The sequence below is a fragment of the Simochromis diagramma genome, unplaced genomic scaffold (assembly GCF_900408965.1).
Source record: "Simochromis diagramma unplaced genomic scaffold, fSimDia1.1 OVJJ01000264.1, whole genome shotgun sequence".
Lineage (NCBI taxonomy): Eukaryota > Metazoa > Chordata > Actinopteri > Cichliformes > Cichlidae > Simochromis > Simochromis diagramma.
Window position 1 is genome coordinate 30,801 of NW_024386833.1, and position 9,250 is coordinate 40,050.

General features: G+C 41.3%; 1 long non-coding RNA gene across 1 annotated transcript; it reads left to right on the forward strand.

Annotated features, from left to right (window-relative positions):
* The first annotated feature begins 3,257 nt into the window (after window positions 1-3,257).
* On the forward strand, window positions 3,258-7,864 carry LOC120731508. Its single transcript, XR_005695381.1, has 3 exons — window positions 3,258-3,599; window positions 6,948-7,069; window positions 7,808-7,864. It is a non-coding gene; the product is annotated as an uncharacterized LOC120731508 (long non-coding RNA).
* The last annotated feature ends 1,386 nt before the right edge of the window (window positions 7,865-9,250 follow it).

The following is a 9,250-nucleotide window of genomic DNA, read 5'->3' on the forward strand; positions in this document are numbered from 1 at the left end:
AGAAGGTTAGAACTACTCCCTACCAACCCAGAGGAAATCCAGTGGAGCGGTTCAATCGCACATTGCTGGACATGCTAGGCACTCTTCAAAACAAAGACAAGTCTCACTGGCGTGATTTTGTGAAGCCCCTTGTTAATGCCTATAATTGCAGCAGGAATGAGGTGACTGGATTTGCACCGTACGAACTTATGTTTGGTCGCCAGCCTCACCTGCCGGTGGATTTGGCTTTTGGGCTGCCGGTGAAAGAGGAGCAACAGATTTCACACTCTCAGCACGTGCAAAATCTGAAATCCCACTTACAAGAGCGTTACAAGATAGCTACTGGAAATGCTGCCAAGATAGCAGAAAAGAATAAATCTAGATTTGACAGGCGTGTGACTATTTCAGATCTGGAGGCAGGGGACAGAGTATTAGTCAGAAATGTCCGCATTCGTGGAAAAAACAAGATTGCAGACAAGTGGGAGGCAGCCATCTACATAGTCGTAAGCAGAGCAGGATCCCTTCCAGTATATACTGTGAGACCTGAAAAGAAAGATGGTCCAATGCGGACACTGCATAGGGACCTATTACTCCCTTGTGGCTATCTCCCCAATGAGAGTAGTGACGAGCCTGTAGGGCAGCCACAAAGACGCAGGCCAGCAACACGTCTCAGTCCAGTTGCAGATTCCGATCAATTCTCAGGCCGAGGATGAGATTTTCCCCAATTACTGGTTCAGAGACGCCCCCAGTTCTCAGGTATCTACGGTCACCATTAGTCAAGAGACGCACCCTTATTTACCAGTGTCTTCTGGGGAAGATGCACAACTTCCAGAATTTTGTCCCTCAGTTAAAGGTGCTACTGCTCAATATCCAAGCTGCAGTCCACAGACTGACCAGTTATGTAACTTACCTGTTGACAGTCCAGATTCAGCAACTCTTCCAGTGTCTGAGAGTCACTGTCATGACACAGAAATCGTGAGCGATGACCAAATTCCACCAGCAGAGATGGAGACCGAAAGGATTGCACCTGGAAGTGATTGTCATGACTTGAATCCCGGGTTATCTTCTCTTGCTCCAAACCTGTCTACGGATGTTGAGGCGGCAGGTCGAACTGAAATGGGATTGTCAAATGAGTCACCAACAGATGAATCTCCTGAAGAGCTCTCAGTAGACCAGACACTGATTGGAAGCCAAGACCAACCTGGTTCTGCTAGACGATCAAATAGGGAGCGAGAACTGCCTAAACGCCTTCAGTATGTGAAACTTGGGCATCCACTTATAGCGGTGGTGCAATCTCTGTTCCAGGGTTTAACCACGGCTTTAAAAGACATTTTGGATGAGGGTTATCACCCATTAGATTGCCCTGTCCAGACCCATCAGACAGTAATTACCCAACCATTGCCATGCAATGAGGCGTGCATGAGTTCAGTGGGGGAGGTTGTAGCCCAGCTAGAAAAAAAGAGCAGTGGAAAGTAGTTTTTCGTGTATAATGTAAACAATTTAGTCAATTCTTTGTTTTTCTTTTATGTTTAAAAGAAGATGTGGACAAATAAGATCATCTGTTGTCATTTAACTTGGCCAATCAGCAATGAGCTCCCAGTGACCCTTGCTGTTGACCTTGATCACATGATTTCCCGTGTTGCCATTTTGTTCTGGGTCATACAATGCCATGTGCCAGAGAAACTAATGTTCCCGAGGTCGAATCGCTAGGAGTTAAAAGCAAGTCTGCTGCAGTTGTTTTTTGGTTGTTCAGAGTTTCACCCTGTCAACGGTAAGTACGAAGAGTGGGGAAAACCTAATTTGTTAAGGATAAAAGGGCAGACTTAACGGGACGGAAAGTCCGCTAGCCGCTAAGCTAACAGCTAGCGCTCATGCTAGCAGAATTGACTGTGTTCTGTGTGTGAAATGGCTAGTGACTGCAATCCTATTACGTTTAAGGAAAAAAAAGAAAAGAAACAAAACCAAAAGAAATGGTGCTAATCAGTTTTATGTGTAACAATTTAATCCAATTGTACGCCGATTCTCAGATTTTCAGTTGTGTTCTTTGAGTTGGTTATAATGTACAAGTCTGGTGAGCTACTGTGAGTTGCTGACTGCAGCTACAGTGTTAACTACAGAAGCTGTGTTTTTGTGAACATTGTCAGCCCATCAGGTTGATAAAATTATAGCTTACCTAAGAGGATATGATGCTACAGTGATATAATTTTGTTGTACAACAGAGCTAGCTGAATTAAGATATAGAGTTACACTAATACTTATTGTTCATTTTGAATGTTTTAAGTAAGTGTGGCTGTTTCACAACGGTGAATGTGACTATATGGACCTGTGACCTGTTTATAGGTCAGGTTTTTTTGTTATCTGGTAAAAGGATGACTCGACAGACGGACCCAGTCTGAAGCAAGCCCATCGAGGAGCAGTGATTCCACAGTTCCAGTTAACTGGATGGCGAGCCAACCCAAAATTGAATAGGATTTGCCGAGGTTTTTATCGAAGCCAAAGTTTCATTCCCATTGAAGCTTCAGATACCTGCAGGACTACGAACTTTCTTCCTTCATCGGAGTGTGGTAGGACAAACATTAAACAAACTGAACGGGCCCCAACGATCCATCAGTTACCAGACATTATCCACTCATATAATTGACTCAGAGAAAGCTGTATGCGCGCACTTTTATTTAGTTTGTTATTTTGGGGGAAATATTTTGTATTTTATTTTATTGTTTTTTTCATTACATTGTTGCAGCTGCTGTGTGTCAAATATAACAAATTTGTGAACAGTCTACTGTGGTGTGGCCTCTCCTTATTGGTGTTTATACCTTGGGCTCCTGCCGATCCTAGATCTTCTGATACTGGCTAGTGGGAGTTCGGTCATTCTTAATAATAATTCATAAGTTGGGTTACACACGGCTCGACACACAGGGACCGGGGGCGAAACAGACATGGGAACACTGAATGAATCACAAGGAGGGGAAACATCAACAAAACACAATGATGTGACTATGGCGACTATGGAGGAAGACCAAATACAGACGGGAAATTATTTTTGATAAAAGTAATATTAATTTGACTAATGGACAGGCAGTGATAAACAGCAAACAAACTGCTTAGCTTTACAGTCTTTGTTTTATCATCTGCAACTCCTGCAGTGTGAAACAGTCTTGGTATGTCATAATACCATAAAAACATTTTAGATACCGCTTCATCAGGTTACATATATATACCGTATTTCTTCATCAGAGAATCTATAATGTATTAAACTAAAAGTGTACACCTGGTTTAAAGAGTATTAACTAAATAAGAACGTGACAACTTTCAGTCATTAATGTAGCAGAGACAGAGTCTGACTAAAGGGACATCACAGTGAGACCTGTTTGATCTGCAGACACAGTCTCTCTCTACTAAGAGTGTGTTTGACTTTAACTTTCACTCAAAATGATTCAGTTCCTCTAAACCCTCCAACAAACATTTACAAATGCTTAGAAACATTTTGTGTTTCTAATTACTAATGTTCCCCAGCCCCAGCATTCCCACAAATCTGTCTGTTTCCTTTTTTTAGTTTCACTGTCTGTTCTCTAAACTTCGCTGATGCAGCTGGTCGTCTTTGTGTGAATCTCCGTGTGAAGGTAATCGAATCAGTATGTATTTTTTTCTGATAATATCAGCTGTGTGCAGCTTCGCTCCAGCACAAATCATAGCATTGTTCATGATGACAGATATGAACGAGGTTGACTTGTAACACCGCCGTTATGTGAGCCGTCATTTGTAAGCCTCTTAAACTTTCTTGCACTTTTACACAAAGTTTTATGGTAGTGCTTCGTCTTCTTTGGGGATTTTTGTTCAACAGACTGAAAAAAGCTGTAATATATTTTTGAAATATATTTAAATTGGTATTTAAAGGACTATAGCATATTCTAATTAGATTTATGATACTGTGTTAAGACAGTAAAATTGTGCATGTGTGTGTTTGTGTGTCTGTCTGAATTTTGCTGGTACTGCACTGATTGATGATCGTTGATGATCCACCTGACTTGTATAAATCACAGTTTTATATAACAGAACAAATTTGATATCTGTAAAAATATTTTTAAAATTCTTGCTTACTAGCTGACACTAAATTTTTAACTGATTTCTCCTCTGGGACACCCACACTGTGTGCAGTTTCATCTCAGCCCACTGTGTGATTGCACATTAAAGGACATTTCTCCCCAAATTCAATAAGCTCAGTGGATTATTATAACAGCGTATCAACAATTCATTTAAGAAATCCTTCTTAGTTATTGACATGAAAATCTCAGTGGATTCTTGACTTTGCTCGTCTACTCTACAGCCTGGATAGTTTCATTTCAAACTGCTGCCGTGTTTCTGCCATATTAAAAAACAGTTCTACTCAAATTCAACAAGGTTCAGTTAAAAAACAATGATTAACAAAAGATTTTGTTCATATTTCATTATATAATTCTGATCCATCAAAAATATTCCTTCTTAGAATAATCCTTTCTCTTATTGAAGATCGATTTATTTTTCTCATTTTGGTCATTCCTATTAACTCAGCCATTTCCTTAATCCCACATCACCACCCCCAAAACCATGGGAACACAGAGCAAGGAAAGCACAAAGTACACAAGAAGACGGGGACAATAAATACACACTGGATAATGAGACGAGAGGCAACGGGTGAGAGACATGATGCAGGAGAAAACTACAATCGTCCCAGGAAGCAACAGTTAAAACAATAAAACAGGAAAACATGGAGAACAAGGCTTAAATTACATAGAGGAGAACAGACTGGACAGGGGAACATGAGATAAATGCAGACGAGACTGAGACACTGATGGGAACAAATCTTTAACCAAATGGGGGAAGTAAAACTCAAAGCTAAGTTCACAAGACATGAGACGATAAAAAAGAGGAAATGATACACAGAGACATACGCAGACATGTAGAAAACAGAAAGGAAAATATAAGTGAATGGGAAACATGACAGATGGGGAAATCAGACAATGACAGACAAACAGAGAGACAAGACAGACAAAGGGACATAACTGAAGTACAGAAAGGGATCACAAAAGCAGATATTTAGTGTTACAAAACCAAGAAGACAAACTACAATATGAAAACAGGGTACATGGGATATAGTAAATCCTAAAGCAAACTATTAACCATCCTTATATACAAAGAGCCAAACTAAAACACAAAAGACTCTCAAAAACAAAAAGGCATCACAAAACCCTGAGGAAAAAAACAGCGATCCTCCATCCATTCGCTTCCGCTTCTAGTTTTCAGGGTCGCGGGGGCGCTGGAGCCTATCCCAGCTGTCATAGGGCGAGAGGCGGGGTACACCCTGGACAGGTCGCCAATCTGTCGCCAGGGCCAACACACAGGGACAGACAACGATTCGCACTCACATTCACTCGCACATTCACACCTAGTGGCAATTTGGATTATCCAACTAAATATCCCCACAAGCTGCATGTCTTTGGACGGTGGGAGGAAGCCGGAGTACCCGGAGAGAACAGCGATCCTAACAAATAATATTGCAGTGGTTGGAGATGAAACTTTGCTGACATGTAGTAAATGGACTGATTCTTATATAGTGCTTTTCTACTCTCCTGGAGTTCTCAAAGTGCTCTATACAACAGGCCTCATTCACACAAGCACTTCTAAACACAAGTGCAAACTAATCATCAGAGGGCAACTTGGGGTTAGTATCTTGCCCAAGGATATTTGGCATGCAGGCTGGGGAAGCCAAGGTTCGAACCACCAACCTTCCAATCAGTAGCTGATCTGCTCTACCACCTGAGCCACAGCCACCCACCCACCCATTACAAGTGGGTGAGGGTGGTTCTGATATGGTGCTTTTCTACTCTGAGCATTCAAAGTGCTTTATAGAAATGACTCATTCAAGGACTTTTCCTGAGCAGAAGAGTTTTCTATCTTGGGGTTAGTATCTCGTATCAAACAACCAACCTTCCAGTTACTTCGTGACCTGCTCTAACTCCTGAGCTACAGACAGAAGAGGAGTTTGTTAAGAATTTATGACAACTGTCAAAGTTTTTTTCTATTGTTTATTAAATTAATCTTATTAAATTTGAGTAGAACGTTCCTGTTATTTCTCTGAAACCTTGCAGCTTTTGGTGGTTAAACTGCAAATATATAGAGAAGGTAACCCAGAGGAAGAATGCACAGAGACTTTAAGGTCAGCTATCAAGAATCATTTTTACGCATTTTGATGCAATGTTATGATATTTGATGTTGAAATTGATTAGAAATGACTAATTTCATTTCTACAGAATTATGCAGTGTGGGTGTCCAAGAAGATGAATTCAGAATTTCATGTCAACTATCATATATGATTGAATACAGAACCTTCATACACCTACCTGAAACCATTTAAATGACATTATTGAGTTCCTTCAAAGTTTCTCCGTTTGAACAGAGTTGTTCTTTAATTTCTCGTGTCTCAAGCAGCAGTTTGAGGTGAAACTATGGATGCATGAAAGAGCAGCTGAGCCAAATGACAACTGAATTTCAACTATAAAAGATGATTTTCAGAAATATTTTACATTTGTTGAAGTTATTTTATATTTGAATGAATCATGAATGAAGAAGCATTACCAGAAAAATTAAGAAGAAAAGACAACTTGAGTGAAAACAAATGACACTGGAGCTTTATTTCTGTTAACTTCCTGAAAATCATGGGATAAGAAGCAGCACTACCGTAAAACTTAGCGTTGAAGCTCAAGCTTGGCAGATAACGGGTGGCAGGCGTGGCTCACACTTGACCACGGTGTTGGAGAAACTCTGAGCTCCGAGTCTTTATAACCACTCTGCAGAGCTCACAGCGACTGCAGGGAGGACAGGAGGGCAGAGCAGACTTAGTGAATTATTTTTTATCTTAGATGTAATATAAATCCAACACAGGCCTCTGAGGAAAAGGATCGTGCTACAAACTTTCGTTTCTCTTCCAACAGAAAGCAGAGGAGTGGAGTTACTCAGAGACTGACTGGATTAAACACACCAAAGGTTTATATTCCAGTTGGACCGTATCTCTTACCAAGGTCTGCACTACGTATCAGGATTTGATCTTATTCAGGTAATATCAGGGTTCTTATAGGGGTTTGTTCACAATAGTAACTTATGCAGCTATTTTTCAGTCTCACTGACCAAACTTTTTACAACATGCTGCATTTTTAATAGTAAACTTCTGTTCAGTGCTTTTCCTGTCACACACTCATACATGTGTTTTGTCTGCAGCAGCTGTGTTGTTGTTAGATTGTATTATCTGTTTAATCTCTTCAACATGGTTTTAGTTTTCTTTGTAAAGTCAGCAGCTCTGTCACTTTTCTCTGACTCCTCTTCTGCTCGACACTCAGCTGACACTCAGTTTCATTTCCACATTCATGAAGTTGTTGTCCAAGCGAATCATAGGCTCCATGATTGGTCAGCAGACTGTGTCCAGGCAGACAGGTTGGATAAGAATAACAGATTTATGTTTGATTACGCCCGTTTCCAATTCAGTTCCAGTCATTCCTGGCCCCAGGAGGTTGATGGGGGTAGGAGATGGGGGGCAGTGGGTTGTAAGCACAATGTAGATGAGTGGAGGCTTAATGTACTTAAACTTCCAGTCACAGTGAATCAGTGTGTGTCAGTGAATGCATCATGTGTGCTTCATGGCTCCATCTAGTGGACTGATAGTAGAAGTAGAGCAGCTGATGGCAGCTTCCTGTGCCACTGCTGTCTGACTGCATTCAGCTGATATTTGGACAGCACACATGATGGAAAGGAGGATTTCAGTTGATGTTTACATGAATGATTTGTGTTTCCTCTGCAGGTGAAGGTAGAAAGTGTGTGTGAGCTGATGTGAATTGAGCAGCATGGATCAGTGTGAGGACAGAGAGGAGGGAGTCCCTCCCTCTAAAAGCACTCTGTGTGGGGAACATGAGAGCCAGACCAAAGCTCAGAGGTGAGATGACCATCTCTAACTGTCCATGACTCTTCTCCATGTCACAGCTCAGCACTCACATCACTGCTCCATCATTATTCACACTCATACCTCTGTGTGTGTTGTTTTAAAGCCCAGAGCTGTGGGGCGTACCAGGCTCAGCTGGACATAACCCTGAAACTAATCCAGAGCCTGGACCTGAACCCAGCTGTGTTTCCTTAAAGAGCAACGACTCGAAGGATGTTGCTGTAAACTTTAACAAAAGACTGTTATGTGACAAAGAGTAAGTACATTATTGTGGCACGGCGGGACGACGAAGTATCATTCGGAGCCATCTTTATTTACATCTCACCACAACAATCCCCAAACCCCTGAGTCCCCGTGTTTTTAACTAGGCGGGCGTGATTAAGGATGCCGTGCAGGTGCGTCCGCCCTCCCTGCACGGCACCGCAGACCACGCCCCACCACAATTATTTTTATGAGATTGTTCATCATGTCTTTAATTGAATATTTCCAGTTTTTCCTTCCTGTCTCATGAAGCTGTTACATTTATTGTTTTTCTTTTAGGATCAATAAGAGGCCAGAATCTCCTGGACCTGAACCCAGCTGTGTTTCCTTAAAGAGCAACATGTCGAAGGATTTTGGTGTAGACTTTAAAGGCTGTTCTTCTGCTGCTGAGAGGTAATGTGTGTCTAGATGTTGTTCCTGACTCTGTATTTTTGAATAAATCCTCATGTGATGTTTGGTGATAAAACTCCAAATAATTCCAGTTATAGACCTTGTTTGGGCAAATAAATAAACTAAGATTGACATTTATAAGAGACAAAATGGCAAAGATGAAGAAAGTCGAAGAAGATCTGGAGGAGATTAAACATTCACTTAACTCGCTGACGTCGGAAATTGAAAAAGTAAATAAGCAACAAGGAATATTAATGTCGATGATGGACCAAATCAAAGAACTAAAAAACCTGATTAAGGAGAAAGATAAGACAATCCAGTTTTTGGAAAGGAAGGTGGACGATCTAGAACAGCAGACTCGATTCGAGGAAGTGATTATTACGGGTCTGGAAACTAAACACAGGAGTTATGAGAGAGTCACCGAGTCTGGGACCGGTGCAAAAAGAGGAGAAGACGAGCCCCCGATGGAGGAGCTACAGTCGTTAGAACGGCAGGTTGTGGAATGTTTTTCGAATAAAAAACTTCCCCTGCATAGTAATAATATATCTGCATACTAGACCCTTCCTAGAAGGCACACTAATGCTCCTCCAGCAATTGTAGTGAGATTTGTAAACCGTAAACACAAAGTAGATTTGTTGAGACGGTCCAGCCTTT